The sequence below is a fragment of the Budorcas taxicolor genome, chromosome 7, assembly GCF_023091745.1.
Source record: "Budorcas taxicolor isolate Tak-1 chromosome 7, Takin1.1, whole genome shotgun sequence".
Lineage (NCBI taxonomy): Eukaryota > Metazoa > Chordata > Mammalia > Artiodactyla > Bovidae > Budorcas > Budorcas taxicolor.
This window is the reverse complement of record NC_068916.1, coordinates 73,807,676-73,831,705: the sequence shown is the minus strand read 5'-3', so window position 1 is coordinate 73,831,705 and position 24,030 is coordinate 73,807,676. Positions and strand designations below refer to the sequence as shown.

Here is a 24,030-nt window from a genome sequence, read left to right as displayed (position 1 = left end):
GATTTAATTTCAAAATTGTCGTTTGTATGATTTACATTTATGGTATAAACATTTGTGATTCTCCATGAAAATAAGATATGTTTAATAATTTGAACTATGTTATCACATAGGGGCTTCCCTAGTGGCTTAGATGGTAAAGAATCTGCCTGCAAGGCAGGAGACCTGGGTTCAATCCCTGGGTCAGGAAGATCCCCTGGAGAAGGAAATGGCAACCTACAACAGTGCCTGGAGAATCCCATGGACAGAGTAGCCTGGCAAGCTACAGTGCATGGGGTTGCAAAGAGTCAGACATGACTGAGCGACACACACACACACACACACACACACATACACACACACACACAGACCCACATAGTCCTGTGTTCAAAAACTGGCTCTAAAAGCTGCTAGGTGTGTCACTCTGGGCAGGTAACAATTCTAAGTCTTACCATTTGAAAAATTGAAATAATGTGGATAGTTATTTTATTTCGAGACAAACTGAAATGATGCAAATATAATGTCTAGCATTTAATTAATTATTGTTAGACTCTTTGGTCCATATTTTGTGATGGAAAACAATTGAGAAGATTTGAAGAAATGGAAGAAGTATAAACAAACCCTGGACATTTTATTTATTTAAACTAATTAAATTAATCTAAAGGCACCATTTAAAATCATTAAAAAGCCAAAGAGAAATTAGATATGTTACCATATTTTATGTTACTTGGTTTTTGTTTCCATATAAAATCTGTGTTTTGGAGATGTAAGATCCAAGGTCAGTCAGTTTATTATTATACAACATATTATTACAAGGCTTAGTTTCTTTCAGAGAAGGCAATGGCAACCCACTCCAGTACTCTTGCCTGGAAAATTCCATGGACCAAGGAGCCTGGTAGGCTGTAGTCCATGGGGTCACTAAGAGTCAGGCATGACTGGGCGACTTCACTTTCACTTTCATGCATTGGAGAAGGAAATGGCAACCCACTCCAGTGTTCTTGCCTGGAGAATCCCAGGGACAGGGGAGCCTGGTGGGCTACCATGTATGGGGTTGCAGAGAGTCGGACACAACTGAAGTGACTTAGCAGCAGCAGCAGCAGCAATTTGTTTACTGGATGGAGAATATCAATCGATACAATTCTCACCCAAATATAACTAAAATGTACACAGAAAGAGAGACATGAATATGTGTCAGTGTTTTTGTAGAGAGTCATGAATTTATGTTCAGTTCAGTTCAGTTACTCAGTCATGTCCGACTCTTTGTGACCCCATGAACTGCAGGACGCCAGGCCTCCCTGTGCATCACCAACTCCCGGAATCCACCCAAACCCATGTCCATTGAGTCGGTGATGCCATCCATCCAACCATCTCATCCTCTGTCATCCCCTTCTCTTCCTGCCCTCAATCTTTCCCAGTATCAGGGTCTTTTCAGATGAGACAGCTCTTTGCATCAGGTGGCCAAAGTATTGGAATCTCAGCTTCAACTTCAGTCCTTCCAGTGAACACCCAGGACTGATCTCCTTTAGGATGGACTGGTTGGATCTCCTTGCAGTCCAAGGGACTCTCAAGAGTCTTCTCCAACACCACAGTTCAGAAGCATCAATTCTTTGGTGGTCAGCTTTCTTTATAGTCCAACTCTCACATCCATACATGACCATTGGAAAAACCATAGCCTTGACTAGACGGACCTTTGTTGGCAAAGTAATGTCTCTGCTTTTTAATATACTGTCCAGGTTGGTCATAACTTTCCTTCCAAGGAGTAAGCATATTTTAATTTCATGGGTGCAATCACCATCTGCAGTGATTTTGGAGCCCAGAAAAATAAAGTCTGACACTGTTCCCCCATCTGTTTGCCGTGAAGTGATGGGACTGGATGCCATGATCTTAGTTTTCTGGATGTTGAGTTTTAAGCCAACTTTTTCACTCTCCTCTTTCACTTTCATCAAGAGGCTTTTTAGTTCCTCTTCACTTTCTGCCATAAGGGTGGTGTCATCTGCATATCTGAGGTGACTGATATTTCTCCCGGCAATCTTGATTCCAGCTTGTGTTTCTTCCAGCCCAGCGTTTCTCATGATGTTCTCTGCATAGAAGTTAGATAACCAGGGTGACAATATACAGCCTTGATGTACTCCTTTCCCTATTTAGAACCAGTCTGTTGTTCCATGTCCAGTTCTAACTGTTTATTCCTGACCTGCATACAGATTTCATAAGAGTCAGGTCTGGTGGTCTGGTATTCCCATCTCTTTCAGTCAAAGGCTTTGGCATAGTCAATAAAGCAGAAATAGATGTTTTTCTGAAAGTCTCTTGTTTTTTTTGATGATCCAGTTGATGTTGGCAATTTGACCTCTGATTCCTCTCCCTTTTTAAAAACCAGATTGAACATTTGGAAGTTCACGGTTCACGTATTGCTGAAGCCTGGCTTGGAGAAATTTAAGTATCACTTTACTAGCATGTGAGATGAGTGCAAATGTGCAGTAGTTTGAGCATTCTTTGGCATGGCCTTTCTTTGGAATTGGACTGAAAACTGACCTTTTCCAGTCCTGTGGCCACTGCTGAGTTTTCCAGATTTGCTGGCATATTGAGTGCAGCACTTTCACAGCATCATCTTTTATGTACTTAAGCCAATTAAACCTGTGAATCCATATCATCACTTTGAGGGTAATAATAGGAAATGTAAAGGTGAGGACTTAAAAGACAACCAAGTTTTAAATGAAAACTTCAGAGAGCTTATCTCCTCTGATGCTTTATCTTGCTTTTATGATGAGAGGTGATATGGGGTTAATAATTAATTTCCCATTTGAGCCAAACTGAAGATTTCTCTAAGCTTCATTTATTTATATAAATCTAGTCCCAAATACCCATAGAATTAGTCATTCCAAGGGCACAGTTGACTCCATAGCACTTGATTTATATTTGCCAATGCCTAACCTGTTGAGAGTGGCATTAGTTTGCAGGTAAGACATATTTTTGTCTCTTTTTTCCCTCCTGGGTCCTGTGAGAGAAACATCTAGAAATCCCAGGAGAACTGGAAGAAGAGAAGCTCTTTCATGCGGTTTGGCCATTGACTGCTGTTTTTAGAGTGCCATTTCCCGTGGGCAAAACACAAAAAGAAAATTGTGCTTACAAAATAGTGTTCCATGTGATGTGTGGAAAAGTTTGGAAATCCACTTGGGTCCTATGGGAAATTAAAGAGCAGGAAAAAATTGGACCAAAGAGATTAAGACAATTTTTAGATTAGAAACACTTTCTGGGAAAGGATTCAAACCAATTCAAATAGGCAGCACAGAGGAGAACAAGGGAGGATTCAAGGACGACTGGGTAAAACTAAATTGCAGGGTTAGGTTAATTGGTATGGGCGGGAAGGCTTCCTATCAGGTTTAAGCAGTGAGCGTGTCTAAATAACGCTGAGAAAACTGAGTTAGTGCACACACAACACTTAGGAACCATGATGATTGCATTTCTGCTTAAACCTGAGATCTAGCTAACAGAAATCATTTCCCTATTTATTCACATGTGCAGGAGAGAAAGGACATCTAGAATTAAATCTGAAGGCAAGCTCATGAGCCTGAGTTGGGTCGCCTGCAACTCTAACACAATGATGCTAGTTGCAGGTCTGTTTTAAAGCTACTTTCCTTTTCATTTATGTCAAATAAAATTTAAACAGTGACAGTACATAGGCTCCACTGTAGAAGGGTAGAGATGTGAACATAATTAGTTTTCTAAAATTTTGTATGTAATGATGATGGCAAAGTTTATTTTATAAATGTTTAGTTTTCTAATATTTTAAGGGTGCTGCTGCTGCTACTAAGTCGCTTCAATCGTGTCCGACTCTGTGTGACCCCAGAGACAGCAGCCCACCAGGTCCCCTGTCCCCGGGATTTTAAGGGTACATATTTGTTAAATGAAAGCTTTAAGCTACACATTTTTAAACCTTAAAAGTGGGAAAATCTTACTTGGAAAAGAGAATACTGAGAGATTTTCTTTCAGTGATTCTAAGATTGTTTAAAAAAAAAGAGATGGAAAGTCAGGGTGTTTAAGTGAATCAGCATTTGCAAAACTAGCATCAATCAATATTCTCTTCCATCCCTTTTACCCACACGTGCAGTTACTTTTCCTGAATGTATGGCATGTATGAGTAGTCAGTTCCATCCTTTAAATCTGGTAGTGTATCAGGCCTCTTGAGTTTTAAGTTTCCTTATTGCAAACAGCTAAAACCATCTCTAGCTATCCTGAAAAAAGAAATTTAATAAAAAGCTTTTTGGAATTCACAGAAGAAAATAAAGGCTGGAGAACCAAACTTGTCAAGTGTGCATATGGGTGGTGGTGGGGGGGTGGGGTGTAGAAAGAAAGCTCATATGATAGTAGGAAGCATATGCTGTGATTAAAGAGGCAGGTGCTCATCCTCTTTACCTCACAATCAAATGAATAAGAGGAGATTTGCAAACTTCTGATTGGTGACATAGTCCATGTGTTTGCATACAACTGCCAGCAAAGGGGGCAGAATAAGGATTAAAGATTCTTTAGTTCTCCACTGACCAGCCTTCTAGAGGGGGATGTGATGGAAAATATCCGCCCCCGCAATCATATTTCTAGTGAAGGGTTCCTTTCAAGGAAGAAGGGCATGGAGCATTGGATGGACACACACATACACACACGCACACAGAAATGTACATATACGCCCTGAAACATATACACTTAGTGCTCAGAAAATACTTGTCTATTGCAATTGAGATTAATAAGACTAAACAACTCTAATTTAGTAAAACAGTCATCTGAAATGACTTCCTAATAAAAATTTGTTAAAGCTAGTTACTGCTGAGAGAGGAAGTCTTGGAATCTGCTTTCTATGAGTTTTAAATTGGCACAAAATAAATAATGTTTCTGGTAAAAATTTTCTTAGACGAGACTGGTTGTTGTTGTTGTTCAGTCACTAAGTCATGTCCGACTCTTTGTGGCCCTATGAACTGTAGCAGGCCAGGCTCCCCTGTCTTTCACTATCTCCCAGAGTTTGCGCAGATTCATGTCCGTTGAGTCAGTGATGCTATCTAACCATCTCATCCTCTGTTGTTCCCTTCTCGTCCTGCCTTCAATCTTTGCCAGCATCAGGGTCTTTTCCAGTGAGTTAGCTCTTCACATCAGAAAACCAAAGTATTGGAGCTTCAGTTTCAACATCAATCCTTCCAATGAATATTCAGGGTTGATTCCTTTAGGCTTGACTGGAAAGAATCATAATTCACCAAAATGTCATGCTTTAAAGAATTGGTTAATATTAATATTATGTTTAAAACTGTATCTCATAATAAATCAAGTATATGTAAAGAGAATCGAGTCATATATACCCACTATCCAGACTCAGAACCTGCCTTTGTTTTAAGCTAGGATAAAGAATACAAAGATGTATTCTGGGTAACTTGACTGTTTCCTTTTCTAGCCAATATCTGAAATAAAATGGAATGGTTTCATTGATCAATAAATATTGATATGTGACTTTCGTGTTCTTTCTCTTTTTCATTTGCTTTTAATTGGCATTCACGTGTAAGAGATGTCTGTCTTCTATTTTACTCATCATTCGAATTGTTGATGAAGTTGTCACCACTAGATATTTAGTTCTCTTTAGCTCCATATTATCTACAGCCAAAGAAGAAAGAGTGGGAAACCGAAGAATTTTAAAAAATGCATGTTGTGGACAAATGAAGGATTTAAGCTAGGTATAATGTTTAATTTTGACTTTTTACTGTTTCTGTTATTCTTGTTTGAAATTACTTTCAAGACTTTCTTAAGAACATAGCTGAGTTTAATTTTAGTCTTCTAAATGAGAAACTTCATTTTTCATTAAAGGAAAAATATGCATGGTTTTCCATCTGAATTACTGCGACTATGAGTTTATTTCACTGGAATGTGATTAAAAATCATTACACTAATTTCTTATGTAAATATGTCAAAATTGAAAATTTTTATTTTGCTTACAACTCACTGAACACTTAGTCATGTAAACAGAAAAAAAAAATGGCATGATAGCAAAACAAAAACAAAGTGAGAAAATGGCATTTTCCAAATGCATAGTTAAATTCTTTCAAATGAAAATCCCTGGATAAGTGGCAAAACTACATCAGGGGCAGGCTGTATTCCTCTCTTTCAGAATCTGAGCCTGGGATTGCAGTAAATCAGGTCCCCTGTGAAGTTCTATTAGCTCCTTCAGAGTCTCCATTAGCACATTTGATGTTCTGTACTGTTCAGTGTTCTTGGTTGAAAGCAACTAAAACAGAATTTAGCTAAGTAAACAGCTAAATACACAGTCTTCTTTTTTTAAAGATTATTTTCCATTATGTATTTTTACAAGAGACCAAGCATAGCTCCCTGTGCTCTACAGTAGGTCCTTTTTGGTTGTCTATTTTATATGCAGTAGGTGTATATTTTAATCCCAAACTCCTAATCTAACCCCCCTCTCCCTTTTCCCTTTGGAAACCATGAATGTGTTTTCTTTGTCCGTTAGTCTATTTCTAATTTGTAGATAGGTTTATGTGTATCATTTTTTAGATTCCACATATAAGTGGTACTCCGTTGTGTGTGTGTATCACATCTTCTTTATTCATCTGTTGATGGACACTTGGGTCACTTCCATGTCTTGGTTGTTGTAAACAGTGCTGCTATGAACAGTAGGGTGCATGTATCTTGAAAATTAAGAGTTTTCTCCAGATATATGCCCAGGAGTGGGATTGCAGTATCATATACAAACTCTATTTTTAGTGTTTTTCCTAAGGAAACTTGAAAACATTTTCCACAGAGTGTGCATCAATTTACATTCCGACCAACAGTGTAGGAGAGTTCCTTTTTCTCCACACCCTCTTCAGCATTTATTATTTGAAGACTTTTTGATGATGGCCATTGTGATTACCAATTCAATATATTTACTCATTTTGATTTGTTCAGGTTTTCTACTTCTTCATGATTCTTTGTTGATAAGTTATATGTTTTCAGGAATTTATTCATTTCTTTGACATAATCCAATTTTTTGGTGTATTGTTCATGGTTTCTTATGATTCTTTGCATTTTTATAACATCAGCTATAATATTTTCTCTTTCATTTCTAATTTTATTTTTATTTCTAATTTTCTTAATTTACCTAAAAGTTTGTCAATTTTATTTATCTTTTCAAAAAATCAACACATCCTTTAAAAAAAAAAAAAAAAACTCTTCCCTCTTTTTTGTTGCTTTTCTGGGTATAGCAAGAATATATTTCAGCATATTAAAGGCCATATATGACAAGATCCCAGCTAACATCACACTCAATAGTAAAAAACTAAAAGATTGTCAAGATTAGAAACACAAGGGTGCCCACTCCTGCCACTTCTATTTAATACAGTATTCAAAGTTGTAGCCAGAGCAATTTGGCAAGAAAGTTAAATAAAAGGCATTAAAATTGGAAAGGAAAAAAATAAAATTGTCTATTGTCTTATATGTAGAAAATTCTAAATTTCACCAAAAACTTTAAAGTAACAAACAAATTTTGTAGTTACAGAATGGAAAATCAACACACTAAAGCCGATCCCTACTCTATGTACAAATAAGAACTTATCAGAAAAGGAAATTAAGAAAATAATCCCATTTAAAATAACATCACAAAGAATAAAATACTTAGGAGTAAATATAAGCAAGAAAGTAAAAGACATGTGTACTGAAAACTACAAAACATTAATGCAAGAAGTTAAAGACAAATAAATGGAAAGATCCCATGTTCATGAATCAGAAGACTTGATATTGTTAAAATGTCCATACTAACTAAAATGGTTTATATAGTTAATTCTATCCCTATGAAAATCCAATAGTTTTTTTTTTTCAAAAATTATTTTAAATTTATGTAGAACCATAAAGACCCAAGAAAGCCTCGCTTTCTTCTTAAAAAAAAAAAAAAAAAGATCACAGCTGAAGGCAATACAGTGCCTGATTTCAAAATATATTACATAGCCATGGTATGGTACTTACATAAAGACAGAGACACAGATCAATGGAACAAAACAGACTATAAATAAACCCTATATGTTCAACTGATCTTTGACAAGGGAGTGAGGAATACACAATGAGAAAAATATTATTTCCATAAATGACTCTAAAACTATATATCTTTATGCAAAAAAATGAGACTGGATTTCTATTGTACACTGAATTTAAAAATCAACTCTAATTAAAGACTTAAACATAAGATCTCTACTGTAAAACTCCTGGAAGAAAATACCGAGAAAAGCTTGTTGACACTACTTTAAAGCAAAAACAGACAAGTGGAAATATGTCAAACAAAAAAGTTCCCCAAAAATAATTAACAGAGTCAAAAAACAGTCTATAAAATCTGAAAAGATACTTGCAAACCATTTGTAAGATAAAGGGCTAACATCCAAAATATTTATAGAGTTCCTACAATGCTATAGCCTTAAAACAAAAAAGCACACACAAACGTAACACAAAAAGTGTCCAAAGCAGATCTATAAAGTGACTCCTCGGTATGTGAAAAGATGCCCCACGTAGCTAATTATCCAAGAAATGGAAATCAAAACCACAATGTGTACCACCACTTACATGTTAGGATGGACATTATCAAAAGTACAAAAAATAACAAGCTTTTGAGAGGATGTGAAGAAATTGAACCATTGTACTTTGGAAGGAATGATGCTAAAGCTGAAACTCCAGTACTTTGGCCACCTCATGCAAAGTGTTGACTCATTAGAAAAGACTGTGATGCTGGGAGGGATTAGGGGCAGGAGGAGAAGGGGGACGACAGAGGATGAGATGGCTGGATGGCATCACTGATTCAATGGACGTGAGTCTGAGTGAACTCCGGGAGTTGGTGATGGACAGGGAGGCCTGGCGTGCTGCGATTCATGGGGTCACAAAGAGTCGGACACGACTGAGCGACTGAACTGAACTGACACTATCGTGAGAATGTAAAAAACTGCAGCCCACTCTAGGAAACAGTATGGAGGTTCCTCAAGAAATTAAAAATAGAACTACTTACTACATGATCCAGGAATTCCATTTTTGGGTGTATATACAAAAGAACTGAAATCAGGATATCAAAGGGATATCTGTACTCCCATGTTCACTGCAGCATTATTCACAATAGCTAAGATATGAAAATAACCCAACTGTCCATTTGCAGATAAATGGATAAAGATAATGTGATATATACATACAGTGAAATATTATTAATTCAGCTTGGTGAAACTTGGAGCAGAAAACCAGCTGAACCAGGGGTAGCCCAGACTTCTGACCTTCAGGACTGTGATGTGATAAATTTGGGTTGTTTTAAGCCTCTAAGCATATGGTGATTTGTTTTGAAATAGAAAGCTAATACAAGGGAATAAGAAAAGATGGAAATAAAGAGTGATATTGGACTTCTGGTACAAGAAAAAAAAAATGAGCCATATGGATAAAGACTATATCCCAGCACCAAGTATGCTATGTGTAGGGATTGAAATGGGAAACAGAATTGGGAGAGAAATGGAGGACCATAAAAAACAATATGAAGGCCACTGAAGACACAGTTGATCTTTGTTTGATTGGCTGTTCCTGCTCTTAATTGGTTTCACCCTAAAAATGTCTCTCCCAATAGAATAGTACTACCACCATTTATAGATCAAAAGATACTTCTTTGATAACTACAAGAAAGACCAATAAAAATGGAGGACAGGTTGGAATTTCTGCTGATTGTTGTAGGGGATAAAATATGTTTGCCTGACCCATAAAGCTCAAAAGATACTCAGAACTTTTTTCTTTTTTTAATTTTCCTCTCAACAAATATGCAGACATAGGTGCGAAAAATAAGCCAATGTCATATATTCAATACTTACATAGAAAGAAACCCCCTCATTTCCCAAACACTGAATTATTTTTTACCCATGCCAACATTTATTTTTTGTTTATTCTATGATTACATATATGAGATTTTGTTTTAAATATAGTAACAAAATACAGATGGATTGAGTTACTTCCAAATAGACTCTTTTTTTTTTTTTTTTTTTTTAACTTACCTGTGATAAGAAATTAAAGACTTCTGGGCCAATGAATGTTACATTTTCAAAAGTTTATTGTCTTATAATAATAAAAGGTTTATTGTTCATTTTAATATATGACTAAATTGAAAATTTTGGAATGTCGAGGATAAGTTAGATTATGGTGACTGGGGTTGACAACAGCTAAGCAAGTCAGAACCAGGGAGAGAGGGTAAAATATACCAGCTTTGTTACCATATACATCTTGATCTAGAGGTAGTATTTGGTATAGTAATGTATTTTAATTCATATTTGTGTCTTTTGACTCATCACCTGAGCCTGCATGTCAAAGGCTGCAAAGCACTGGAAAAACTAGTCCCTTATTCCCTGATAAACCAGGAATCAGAGGTAAACTGGGAACTAGAAATGAAACAAATAAATGGACAACAAAAATAGTCCTCTATACAAGCTTGGATTCTCCGTTGCAATAATTGAAAATACAAAGTAATTTTAAAAATATAGGAACTGAATTGTCTCTCATAATTTGAAAATCTAAATGTAAATGTGGCCTTAGATTTGGTCTGCATTACTGGTTCTAAGAGGTCATGAAGATCTCAATTGTCAGTCACATATGAAGTCTTGTTTATCATGATAGAAAAATGAATGTAGCAGTCCTAGCTGTCAAACAAACCATATCACACTATTCAAAAAGAGAGACATAATGGCTTCTGTATCATTTTTTTAAAATGTAAGGAAAGAAATTTCAATCTCCAGAAAAAAGTCGGTGATAGTCACTCAGTCAATGACCGACTCTTTGAGATCCCATGGACGGTATAGCCTGCCAGGCTTTGTTCATGGAATTCTCTAGGCAAGAACACTGGAGTGGGTTGCCATTTCCTTCTCCAGGGTAGATAAGACTTGCTCCTCTAATATTCTGTACATCTCTCTTTAGAGCAATTATTGTCCTTTATAGAATTACTTGTTTTATTTTCTATCTCTTCTACTGAATTTTTCTCCATAGTTCTGTGAAAAGTTTTTAATGTGCAGAAAAATGGAAACAATTGCAGATTGAGCATTTATATTCTACCACCTAAATTTAATAATTAATATTTTGGTATATTCACATTAGCATATCTGTCCAGCTATTCATCCCTCAATCTAATCATTATTCCAGTTTACTCTTTTCAGCTGTATTTTAATATCCTTGAAAGAAAATGAGCTTCTGTCTTATTCAGTATTATATTTTCTACATGCTAGTATGGTCTCCAAAATATAGAAGGAGCTCAGTTAAGATTGAGGAAGGAAGAAGTATAGGAAAGAAGGAGGGAATAGAGAGAGGACGAGATAAAGATAAGGAGGCAAGGAGGTATGAAGCGTATCTTTTATGGAAAGAGAACTTCCTTTTGACTTAAGCAGAGCAACTTGTACCACTATAGGACATGACTAAATTTGAGTTAACAAAGCAGCACTAAATGCCAAAGTTGGCATGAAGTTCAAACCATGTCTTTGGAAATGTGTACAAAATTAGAGATGTTAATATTGTATCAGTAAACATATACATAATCAGAATTCTGCATATTTAAGCTGGTTTCTTGGATTGTTGGCAAATGACTATTAAATGCAACTTGTATGCATGCTAAATCGCTTCAGTCATGTCCAAATCTTTGCAACCCCATGGACTGTAGCCCACCAAACTTCCTCTGTCCATGATATGCTCCAGGCAAGACTACTGGAGTGGGTTGCCATGCCCTTCTCCAGGAGATCTTCCCCACCCAAGGATCAAACTTGGGTCTCTTATATCTCCTCCATTGGCAGATGGATTCTTTATCACTAGCACCACCTGGGAAACCCCAAATGTGACTTAAAAGTAGTGATACCTGTTTTCTTTGAGCCAGGCTCATAACATAGTTCATGAAGTAATTTTCTGGGGATTAAACTTGAAATGTTCATAATTGTGTGATTAATTACAATCATCTTTGGTTACATTTGCTAATAAATGTCAGTTTATGAGCATGGCACCTTGTGCAGGCAGCCACACAGCAGGAGGTATGAGAATGATGGGGATTTGTGTATGGCAGTGAACTCAAGTGTTTTTCGTCATAGTTTTTCCTGAAAAGCTCAGACAGGCATCCTGTGATGGTCAATGGGATGCCTTTTGGCATTTAGTTTCCCAGACTGTAGCTAAAGTCATTTGGGGATAAAGGGCGTGGCCAGTTCAGACCCTGCTAAAGCACATGTGAAGTGACAGTATCAGCAGGACAGAAGATGGTCATGTGTGGCAGGGCATAGAGGTGAACATTTACAGAAGACAATTTAATACCTTATAAGAATATGGTAGTGACCATTGGAGAAAATACTAGTAATCAACTTCAGGGTTGGGATCTGGGGATCTCCTTCTAGATTCTCAGAAATGGCATGGTTGCCAACACATAGGAGATAGACATGCTTAGTTTTCTCCCTTTTATTCTGCCTCAAGTGTCTGGGAAAATAAGGAAGTATGACTTATACAAGTAAAATGCCTTGAAAAATGTCATAACATGTTTCTGTTGAGACGGTAAAAACTGAATTCTGTGTATGATATAAAGTCAGCCTTCTGTTGTGAAATAGGTTTTAAATGAATCCAGACAATAAAGCTTCACTATTTGCATGGGTCATGTCTTCCAATTAACCACATATAAATACTCTGTAGTGTTATCAATAAAACTGAGGAGCTTTATTACTGCAGAGAATATTTTATCATCTTCATTTTATATATAGATGAGGAAATTGATAAGCAGAAAGGGAAAAGTCACAGGGGCTTAGAACCAAGTCTATTGATTCAACTTTACCTTCATGTATTGTCTCTTATTTGATAGTTACCTCCTTGTTTTGTAAGAAAGCTTTTAAGTTAATAATTCTTTACTTTTGCAATCAAAAAGAATTTATAGATTTTTTGGTGTTAACTCTAGAATCAGTTCAGTTCAGTCACTCAGTCATGTCCGACTCTTTGTGACCTCATGGACTGCAGCACCCCTAACCCTAGAATAAGTGAATACATTTAGCTGTGTTATATTGGGTTTATGTAGCAATTCTGAGGACTAAGCCTAAAAGTCCATTTCATAAAACTTCCACACTTCTAATTGCCTTATATCATAGAGAAGAGAAATCCTATAGGAAGGCTAGTTTTAGTCTGAAATAAGTAACCCTCTCAATTTTGTGTGTTGTAGCATCTTGGTGAATATTTTTCTTTCCTTTGGGTCAAACTATACTAGCAAGACTCTTTGGGGCATAAGTCATAAAAACCCAGCTCACACAGATTACACAACGTAAGGAGTTTAGAAGCCTAGGAAATGAATATCTGTCTGGAAAGAACCAAGCTTCTGGCACAGTTGGATCCAGGTGTCTGAAAAGGTCTGCATGAATCTTTCTGTTCCTTTTCATGGATCTGCTGTCCTAGAAGTTGACCTTAGTCTCTGGCAAGCTGTCCTATAAAGTAGGAGGAGGACCACCAGGATATTCAGGCTCACATTTCCCCAGCTTAGTAACCCTCTTTGAAAGATATCCTATTTTCCAATTCAAAACACAACAAAAATTCTAGGCTTCAGTTGCTTGGCCTATATCAGGTCATTTGGCCACATTTAAATCATGATATGTAGCTTGGACTGGCCATATGCTAATCTCTCAGTCCTTGGACTAGTCTCAGACCCCTTTAATCACATTGTTTGAGCATGAGTTAGGGGGACCCACCAGAAGAAAATCAAGATACTAATTAGCAGAAGGGAAAAATAGATACTGGGCATACTCAAACAATGAAATCATTCCTTTAAGTTTAAATAAAGTCATGTGTTTTTTGATGTATTTGTAGGAGAAAAAGAACAAAGTACTTTGGGAAAATGTTTCCTTGATGTATAAGTTAATAATACCACAGGATATTAATAAGCTATTCATATTTTACATGTCAAAATAGAAAATATGTGTTAAGTAATAATACTGATCATAGTATTGCAAAGCCCATTATTCTTATAAAGGTTGTAAATAAAGAATGTTGATCAATTGGTTAATTAGTGTCATGTCCTCACTTTTATTGGCAAATGAAAAATAAGTTTAGAAGGGAAGGTTACTTAATTTACTATCTTACTGGTCATTACATATTTTTATACTTAATTTTCAAAACATATATATTCCTTGTCAAAATATACTCTGTAAAGTTGGGGTAACTGACTCGATGAACATGAATCTGAGCAAACTCTGGGAGTTGGTGATGGACAGGGAGGCCTGGCATGCTGCAATTCATGGGGTTGCAAAGAGTTGGGCACAACTGAGCGACTGAACTGAACTGAACTGAACTTTGATTTGATTTTTTTTTTTTTAACATTTCAATTTTCACTTTCACTATGCTGAGAAGAGAATTCAGAAAGGACATACCTGTAAGAGTTGACACCTTGATATTCTGTATCCACAGACTAGAACTGTTATGCAAATAAAAGAGCTCTGGGTGAAAATTAGTTTCCTACAATCTAGTCAGGGTGCTGTGCTACAATGAGGCATGACTGAACAGGGCCATCAAATTGATGGTTAAGCATTTATGCCTTAGAATCAAATGGAACTGGGCTGAGTCAGCTTTGTTACTTACCAGCTGGGTGACCTTGAACAATTTACCTCACCAGTCCTCAGTTTCCTCATCTTTGAAATTAAGATCAAATTATCTGCTTCCATAAATGGTCAAGATTATATGAGATTAAGCATTGAAACATTCATTGCAGTTCCTGGTACAAAATAAGCATTCAGTTTATCATTCTTTATTTTCTTGTTGGAACACACTTAGGAATGACTTCTCAACCATAGTGATGCAGGGCATAACCTTCCCAGCTGGGTTTTTTGTTTGTTTGTTTGTTTATTTTTTTAATTTTTATTTTTACTCTATTTTACTTTATAATACTGTATTGGTTTTGCTGGTTTTTTGAGACTCTGTTTTATTTGCTCTGTCAGTGGACTACCTTCTCATTAGTGAAGACATTTGGAAATATACCACTCAGTCCTAATTTGAGTGAATTAGATTTTCATCTGCGTTAGTGTGCACATGACTGTAATTAACAAGCAAAATGAACACATACCATTTCAAATTTATTAAAGTTTGGGAGAAAAATTCCGTTTGGTCCCAAGTAAAATTCTCTGCATGTTTACTCACTTAGTGGAAGATATTTACATTTGGGAAGAAGTACTTACTTGCTAATGTGTCAGCAGATCACAAATGAAACTGTAACCTCCTGCTACCATCATTACGAAATGTAGTCAACATTAATTGAAATATCTGACTGCTTATTGTCTCCACCTGTGAGCCAGGTGTGAAACTCCTTTGTATGTTTTATTATTTGTTTTCTCCTGTATGACTATTGGAACATCAGGTTTTAATTAATTGCTTGTTTTGTTTTGATAATTTTACAGTAAGTGGTTTCTCTAAAATGTGCTTAAGAGACACCCATGAAGGAGTTGATATCCCAATCTCTGTGCCAAGTGAACACAAGGAAATCAGTTGTTTGCAATAAAGGTTCAAAACTAGACAACCTCAATTCCATCTTCAAAGGACTGATGTTGTAAGGTTATGTGCATGCTCAGTCACTCAGTCATGTCCAGCTCTTTGCAACCCCGTGGACTGTAGCTTACTAGGCTCCTCTATTCATGGGATTCTCCATGCAAGAAAACTGGAGTGGGTTTCCATTTCCCACTCCATTGTGAGGATGAGTGAAATCTTATACCGTTTTGAAAAAGGAAAGGAAAAAAGCTGTCCCTTCACTGGACATGGGGGAGAGAGGGATTTGCTAATCACTGCAGTATTTGGGACACTATAATGCAAGTTAGTTTTGTCCCTTGCTGGAATGGTGGCTTAAAAAGTACACAGGGCCTTTTTTGGTAAGTACTTTTTACTGAACTCAGACTTTTTATTCTCTTTGCTTTGTATTATTTTTTAACATATGCCCAAAGAAAGAAAAAACAAAGGAATATTACACCTGTACAAAAGCAACCATGTAAACTCAAATATACAAATTGATTTTGAAGGTTTTATCACTTAATAAAATAAAATGAAATTATTTAGCAAAATGAGTACTGAGCTATTATGCCATCTCTTTATTAGTTCGTTAAAAATCTCCCTCACACCTGCATATTTATGAGCCTCTAATGAGCTTGTCTCTGTTCTAGTACCTAGAAGCATGGAAAGAAATGAGTACCTCTGCCTCAAAGCTGCATACAGTCTTCTAAATTTAGAAAGACAGTAATGACAATTCTATATACAAGGCAGCAAAAGAGACATAGATGTAAAGAACAGAATTTTGGACTCTGTGGGAGAAGGCTAGGGTGGGATGATATGTGAGAATAGCATTGAAACATGTATGTTGCCATATGTAAAATAGATGAACGGTGCCAGTTCAATGCATGAAGCAGGGCACTCAAAGCCAGTGCTCTGGGACAACCCAGAGGGATGGGGTGGGGAGCAGGGTGGGAGGGGTTCAGGATGGGGGGGAAATCAGCCTACACACGTGTGGCTGATTCATGTTGATGTATGGCAAAAACCACCATGATATTGTAATTATCCTCCAATTAAAATTAATTAACTTAAAAAGCTGCAAGCTGCTGCTGCATATAGTCTTCCAAAAGATTCTGTCGATTTAATGATTTCTCTATAATATAAACATGGTGTATTACTAGTATGTTAAAAATTGTTCCTTAAATCCAAAGGCTAGATTGCAATTTCATTGATTCATAGGATATAAGTGCTAATTAAGCTTTAAAATAAAGTCCAAAAGATTATGTAACAAAATTTTTTATAGTGAAACCTGTTTTTGACAACATTTTAAGAAAATATTCAAATACAAAGAAAATTTGAAATAATTTCATAGTGAACAGTATATTCACAGCATGTTCTGCTATTAAAATTTTAACTATATTTTATCACAAGTCTGTCAATGTGTACAGAAATGTACATTTTAAAATTTAGTCTTACATGGGACTCCAATATTTCCTAAAATTAACTCAAGGATGCTTTTATCACACTAGAGTTTGATGTCCAGAAGTCCATTTGCTCTGATTAGCTCTTCCCTGAGGAGACCTCTATGTCAGTTCCTTTGCATACAATTTGACATCCAGTGATCTAACCAAACTCCATTATTATGCAGATAAAAAGAACTGAGATGCAGAAACTTGAAGTCACTAATGTATTGATAACACTGTAATGTATTGATAACAACTGTAAGCTGTTAACTGGAACTAGAATTCATTTTTATGTCTTTGCAGCAGATGTAATCATTTTTTTAAAAACTCTCATAATGTTGTTTAAACAGAGGTCAAGATACTCTAATCAAGCTATATATTTTGTATTTTTGAAGAATGACAATGTGTGTAATGCTGGTTAGAATGAGTGTGGAATAGCTTAGCCCATGTGTTGCAGGGGAAGTAACTCTTGTTGGGAAAATGGTCAGGGTAATATTTAGGCCGTAGGGCATTGGTAATGCAGAAAGTCATCATGGTAAAAATAAATCTTACCATGGACCCAGATAATTATACAAATCCTCTCAAGTGACATCTCTTTCCCTGCTGTTAGACTCATTGGTTTACTCCTGTGTTCGTTCAGACACCTCCCCTGTGGCAGTCTTAGTCCTCCTGTCAATCACATAGCATTTGGATTTTCCTTTTAATAGAGGATCTTAATATTTGTGGCTCCCCAGGTAGCTCAGTTGAGAAGGAAATGGCAACCCACTCCAGTATTCTTGCCTGGAGAATCCCAGGGACAGAGGAGCCTGCTGGGCTGCTGTCTGTGGGGTTGCACAGAGTCGGACATGACTGACACGACTTAGCAGCAGCAGCAGCAGCAGCAGCAGCAGCAGGTAGCTCAGTGGTAAAGAATCTGACCGTCAATGCAGGAGCCAGAGAGACTCAGGTTTGATCCCTGGGTTAGGAAGATCCTACTGGTGCTTCCCTGGTGGCTCAGAGGTTAAAGCGTCTGCCTAGAATGCTGGAGACCCAGGTTCGATCCCTGGGTTGGGAAGATCCCCTAGAGAAGGAAAATGGCAACCCACTCCAGTACTCTTGCCTGGAGAATCCCATGGAGCTAGGAGCCGGGTAGGCTACAGTCCATGGGGTTGCAAAGAGTTGGACATGACTGAGCAACTTTACTTTCACTGGTGGAGGAAATGGCAGTCTACGCTAGTATGCTTGCCTGGATAATCCCATAGAGGAACCTGGTGAGCAACAGTCCATAGGATTGCAGAGTCCAACACAACTGAGTGACTAAGCACGTGAATGTTGATATATGTAGTTTCTTCTACTAGACTATTTTACTTCTAGCTTTCTCAGTTAGCTTCTGCTTAGCCTATATGCATCAAGTTAAATAGCACTTCTCCAGAAATGCCTGCCCTTGCCAACTGAAGGTAATCTCATAAAACACATCATTGTATGCATTTCCCTCAGGGTACTTATTACCATATGTAATTATCTGACTTTTGTTTTGGTAAGTTTATTTTCTGTTTGCTTATTTTCTGCAAGAGGATAGGACAAGAAAAAAAAGCCTGGCTTACAGTAAATGTTTACTCAAAACTTCATTTATGTGTATTTAAACATTCACTTGAGAGTCCCTTGGACTATAAGGAGATCCAACCAGTCCATTCTGAAGGAGATCAGCCCTGGGATTTCTTTGGAAGGAATGATGCTAAAGCTGAAACTCCAGTAATTTGGCCACCTCATGAGAAGAGTTGACTCATTGGAAAAGACTCTGATGCTGGGAGGGATTGGGGGCAGGAGGAGAAGGGGACGACAGAGGATGAGACGGCTGGATGGCATCACTGACTCGATGGACGTGAATCTGAGTGAACTCTGGGAGTTGGTGATGGACAGGGAGGCCTGGCGTGCTGCGATTCATGGGGTCGCAAAGAGTTGGACACAACTGAGTGACTGAACTGAACTGAACTGAACTGAAGCATTTACTTCATGATTCTTGTCTTTCAGATTTTCTTCTAACTGGACAATATCTAGCTTGTATTTTTCCACTTGATCTGATGCACAACTTATTTCTTATGTTTTAAGCCTTAAGCAGTCTCCTGAGGAAAATATTGCTATATTGTCTAAACAAGTAGAAGATATGAAGTCTAAATGCCAAGTGCTTGAAGAAGAAAAAGAAGACCTCATCAGTAGGAACAGAGAATGGGACGAAAATCTAAATTCTTAAAAGAGAGGTCTATTCTTGAAAAACAAGAACCTGAAGAGCTACAACAAAAAGTACTGCAAATGGATTCACTTCTGCAACAAGAGAAGGAATTATCTTCTGGTCTTCAGCAGAAGCTCTATTCTTTTCAAGAAGAAATGATTAAAGAGAGAACTCCCTTTGAAGGAGAATTAAAGCAGGCCTTGGATGAGCTGGATAAATTACAGCAAAAGGAGGAACAAGCGGAAAACCTGCTTAAGCAACTGGAAGAGGAAGCAGAATCTAGAGCTGCAGAACTAAAACGCCTCAAAGAAAAGCTGAAACGGAAAGAAGCCGAACTGGGGGAAAGTAATGCTGCTCATACTCAGGCCACCCTGCTTTTGCAAGAAAAACATAACAGTACAGTGCAGAACCTGGAAGATGTTACTGCTCAATTTGAAAGGTATAAAGCATCAACAGCAAGTGAGCTAGAAGATCTTAAGGTGCCGAACGAATCACTTAAGGAAAAGCTGGCCAAGGCTGAGCAAAGTGTGGAGGATGTCCGAGATATTGGCAACTGAGAACTCAGATCAAGAATATGCATGGATACTTCTAGATCTGCAGACCAGATCAGCACTTAAAGAAGCAGAAATTAAAGAAATTGCCGTTTCTTCTCTTAAAAGAATAACTGATTTACAGAACTAACTCAAGCAACAAAGCGAAGACTTGAAGAAACAACTGGAAGAGGAAGAAGCAAGAAAAGCTGAAAAAGAAAACTCAATAGCAGAATTAACTGAGGAAATGAGTAAGTGGTGTCTCCTCTATGAAGAATTATATAATAAAACAAAGCCTTTTCAGCTACAACTGGATGCATTTGAAGCAGAGAAACAGGGTTTGTTGAATGAACATTGTGTGGCTCAGGAACAACTAAATAAGCTAAGAGATTCATATGCTAAATTATTGGGTCTTCAGAATCTAAAGCAAAAAATCAAGCATGTTGTGAAATTGAAAGATGAAAATAGCAATCTCAAATCGGAGGTGTTAAAACTCCATGCTCAGCTTACTAAAAGAAAACAAAGTGAAGCAAAACTTCAGGAGGAATTGAATAAAGTTCTGGGTATCACTTTGATTCTTCAAAGGCTTTTCTTCATGAAAGTAAAGAAAATTTTGTTCCCAAAACTCCATTAAAAGAAGGCAATAGAAACTGCTCCTGAGATCTTAGTGGAGTTTCAACAATCATGCAGGGAAACATCTGAAAAACCTGTTGAAGATTATTTTGTTCTTACTATTTATTATTATTATTATCTTGCTTACTATTGTGTTTATAATATTTTTAAATCTCTTATTTAATACGAACTTCTTGTCCTTACATATGTGAAAGGAAGTTTGACCATTTTTACCAGTGTTCTCTGACATTCTAGTTACAATTGTCAGTACTTCCTCCTTGATGCTCACCCTTATTACCTCATTCTAAATGTTCTGACGCTTTCCAGCTTTGCTCGCTCATCCCATCAAATCAGTAGTCTTTTAAAAATCATTCTCATACTATCATTTCCCTATTCTGAAACCTTAGGTTTTTTTTTAGTTTGATGCTGAAGACCTTTTCTAGTCTGAACCTCTTATGCTAGGCTAAAATACCTTGGCTTGTTCTTGCCTCTACTTTAATTCTCCTAATAATGATCATTCTGTCCCACCATCTTCCGTTTATCCAGTTCAAATAAGAAATAGAGGCAAGCTTTTTTCCATAGTTATCTCTTACCAAAGCAACTGGTTAATAATTTGCAGATTTCTAGCAGACATGACTCGGAGAAGGCAATGGCACCCTACTCCAGTACTCTTGCCTGGAAAATCCCATGGACAGAGGAGACTGGTAGGCTGCAGTCCATGGGGTTGCTACTAGTCGGACATGACTGAGCAACTTCACTTTCACTTTTCACTTTCATGCATTGGAGAAGGACATGGCAACCCACTCCAGTGTTTTTGCCTGGAGAATCCCAGGGATGGGGGAGCCTGGTGGGCTGCTGTCTCTGGGGTTGCACAGAGTCGGACACGACTGAAGCAACTTAGCAGCAGCAAATATTCAGTATGTGCCAGGCATGGTTTAGACTCCCCAAATACCATAGTGAAAACATAGACAAAGTCTTTGCTCTTTAAACTTAAGACTTTCATGAGGAAAGACAAATAATATAAGTAGTATGTGTATAAATAAAAGAACAAGAATATAAAATAAAAATTTAAAACTATAGGAAGAGAATAGAGAGCCATGAAAGTGCTCGTTTAGTTATGGTGTTCAGATAAAACCTCCCTGGGGAGATGATATTGCAACAGAGATGAATTTAGTGAGGAAACATGTCACTGAGATATCTGGGAGAAGAGCCTTCCAGGCAGAAGGTAGAGAATGTGTAAAATCCCTGAAATAGTACTGTTTGGGGACATGTGCAGATAATGGAAGGAGAAGGCAATGGCACCCCACTCCAGTACTCTTGCCTGGAAAATCCCATGGATGGAGGAGCCTGGTAGGCTGCAGTCCATGGGGTCGCTAAGAGTTGGGCACTACTAAGCAACTTCACTTTCACTTTTCACTTTCATGCATTGGAGAAGGAAATGGCAACCCACTCCAGTATTCTTGCCTGGAGAATCCCAGGGACAGAGGAGCCTAGTGGGCTGCTGTCTATGGGGTCACACAGAGTCGGACACGACTGAAGCAACTTAGCAGTAGCAGCAGGAGCAGATAATGGAAAATGTTTATTAAGTCTGGAGAAAAGTGATTGTAAAATAAAATCACAGGAGGTAGGATATCTGGGAACCAGGTAAAACTTTTAAATTGTGTTTCTAAGGAATGGTTTTTACTTCTCTTTAGCATGAGAAAGTGATGGTTGATCTGACATATATTCTATAAGAATCACACTGACTAATATGTGGAGATAAAAATGACAGGAAGAGTATAGGAGTCAAACAGGGGAGCTAATTAGAAGGCTCATGAGGTGGCCCAGGTGAGAGGTAATGGCCCCAATGGATGGTTGGAGCAGGGTGGGATGGATTCTGAAGGGAATATTCTATCATGCATACTATCATGTAAGAATTGAATCGCCAGTCTATGTCTGACGCAGGATACAGCATGCTTGGGGCTGGTGCATGGGGATGACCCACAGAGATGTTATAGGAAGGGAGGTGGGAGGGGGGTTCATGTTTGGGAACACATGTAAGAATTAAAGATTTTAAAATTAAAAAAAAATTAAAAATTAAAAAAAAAAAGAAAAAAAAAAGCAAGATTTGCTTTTGGATTGGGGTATAAGACAAAGAAAGATCTCAAAAGTAAATGCCAGATTTTTATTCTGAGAATTGGAAGAATGTTATCATCATTTATTGAGATAGAGGATATTGAGAAAAAAGTAGGGGAGAAACATCAAGTGTTTGTTTTTGGATATGTTTAATCTGAGGCTCCTCTCCGCAAGGCTGAATTAAGGCGGCGGATGGGATATAGGAGTCTTAAGTTCAGAAGAAAGCCAAGGCCAAAGAATTAAATTGTGAGTCATTAGCATAAAGATGGCATGTAAATAATGAGACAGACTAAGGTCACCTAGAGATTAAGTGCACATAGGTAAAATAAGATATCCAAGGACAGACCCTTGTGCACTCTGTTATTTAGAGTTTGGGAAGAAAATAAACATTCAGGAAAGAGGACACTGAACTAGGAAGTAGGAGGGAGGTGGGAGGAAAGAAAAAACTGCAGTATGATATAGATCAAATATCAGTATTTCTACAAGAAAGAAGTGACCATCTACATTAAATGCTAGCTAATAGGTAGAATAATATAGGAACTAAAAGTTGGCCCCTGTACTTTTTCATGTAGAAGTCATTACGACCTTGACAAGAATGGATTTGATGATTGGAGTAGGTTGAAAAAGAGTGAAAAGATAATAAATGGAGACAGCATTTCAAAGAGGTATGCTGTGAAAAGGAGAAGTTAAAGGGATGCTAACTGAAAAGGAATGCAAAATAAGAGCTTATTGTTAGATACAGAATTATCATAACAATTTTTTGATGATGGAAATAATCCAGTGAAAGAGACATTAGTGATGAACGAGATAGAGCAGTCAACTGTAGGAAAAAAGTCCTACAGTGAGCAAGAAGGATAGTTCAGATAAATGGAGTAAGACCAGTTCACTATTATAGCAGGAAAAGAGTGGGACAAGTGATCTGAGCGTTTTTGTAAGTGAGTGAATAACATGGTAAAGTTGGAATTTTAACTGATTAGGGAGGGAAATGTGAATATAAGGGAGAAAAGTCAACAGATCAGAAGTCTCTTTGAGGGAAATGAAAATTCAGAGATATTAACATTTTTTCAATTTAAATTAAAAAAAAAAGATTTTAGAGGCAAGGGAACTATTGGTAATGAAAACGTCTAGAGTAGAGCTGCTTTTTCAACTCTAACTTATTGTTAAAATCCCTCAGGAAATTGTCTTGTTTATTTACCATCCATTTACTTATTCTTTCCTTCTTGCCTGCCTGCCTACCTTCCTTTATTACCTGTTACCTGGCCCCATTCCTGAAATTGTACATTAGTTGGTCTGGGCTGTAGAACCAGAATACTGAAATTTTAAAAAAAAGGTTCCCAGGTGCTGTTGATATGCAGAATGAATGGTTTATGACCCTGGTTTGCACCCCTAGCTGCTTATGGGAATCACTTAATTTCATTTGATATTAAAAAATTAAGCTTTGGTTTTATTGTTTCTTTGGGTTGTGAAATCACAAATAAAAATGATACGAATAGAAAATACAAGAAAGTATTTGAGCAGGATGCCAAAATCTTGAAGGAATGAGATCAGTTTGCAGATGGCACCACTGGTTGGGAAATGTGGTGCAGTCTGACACTAAGATCTGGGGGATTCATTAGGGAGAAAGAAGTAATGGTTGTTT

General features: G+C 37.2%; 1 non-coding gene and 1 pseudogene across 1 annotated transcript; both read left to right on the top strand.

Moving 5' to 3' along the window:
• Positions 1-17,907: 17,907 nt before the first annotated feature.
• TRNAS-AGA (transfer RNA serine (anticodon AGA)) lies at positions 17,908-17,979 on the top strand. Its single transcript has one exon. It is a non-coding gene; the product is annotated as a tRNA-Ser (tRNA).
• A 1,032-nt stretch (positions 17,980-19,011) lies between these two features.
• Positions 19,012-20,324, top strand: LOC128051063 (hyaluronan mediated motility receptor-like; annotated as a pseudogene).
• Positions 20,325-24,030: the final 3,706 nt, after the last annotated feature.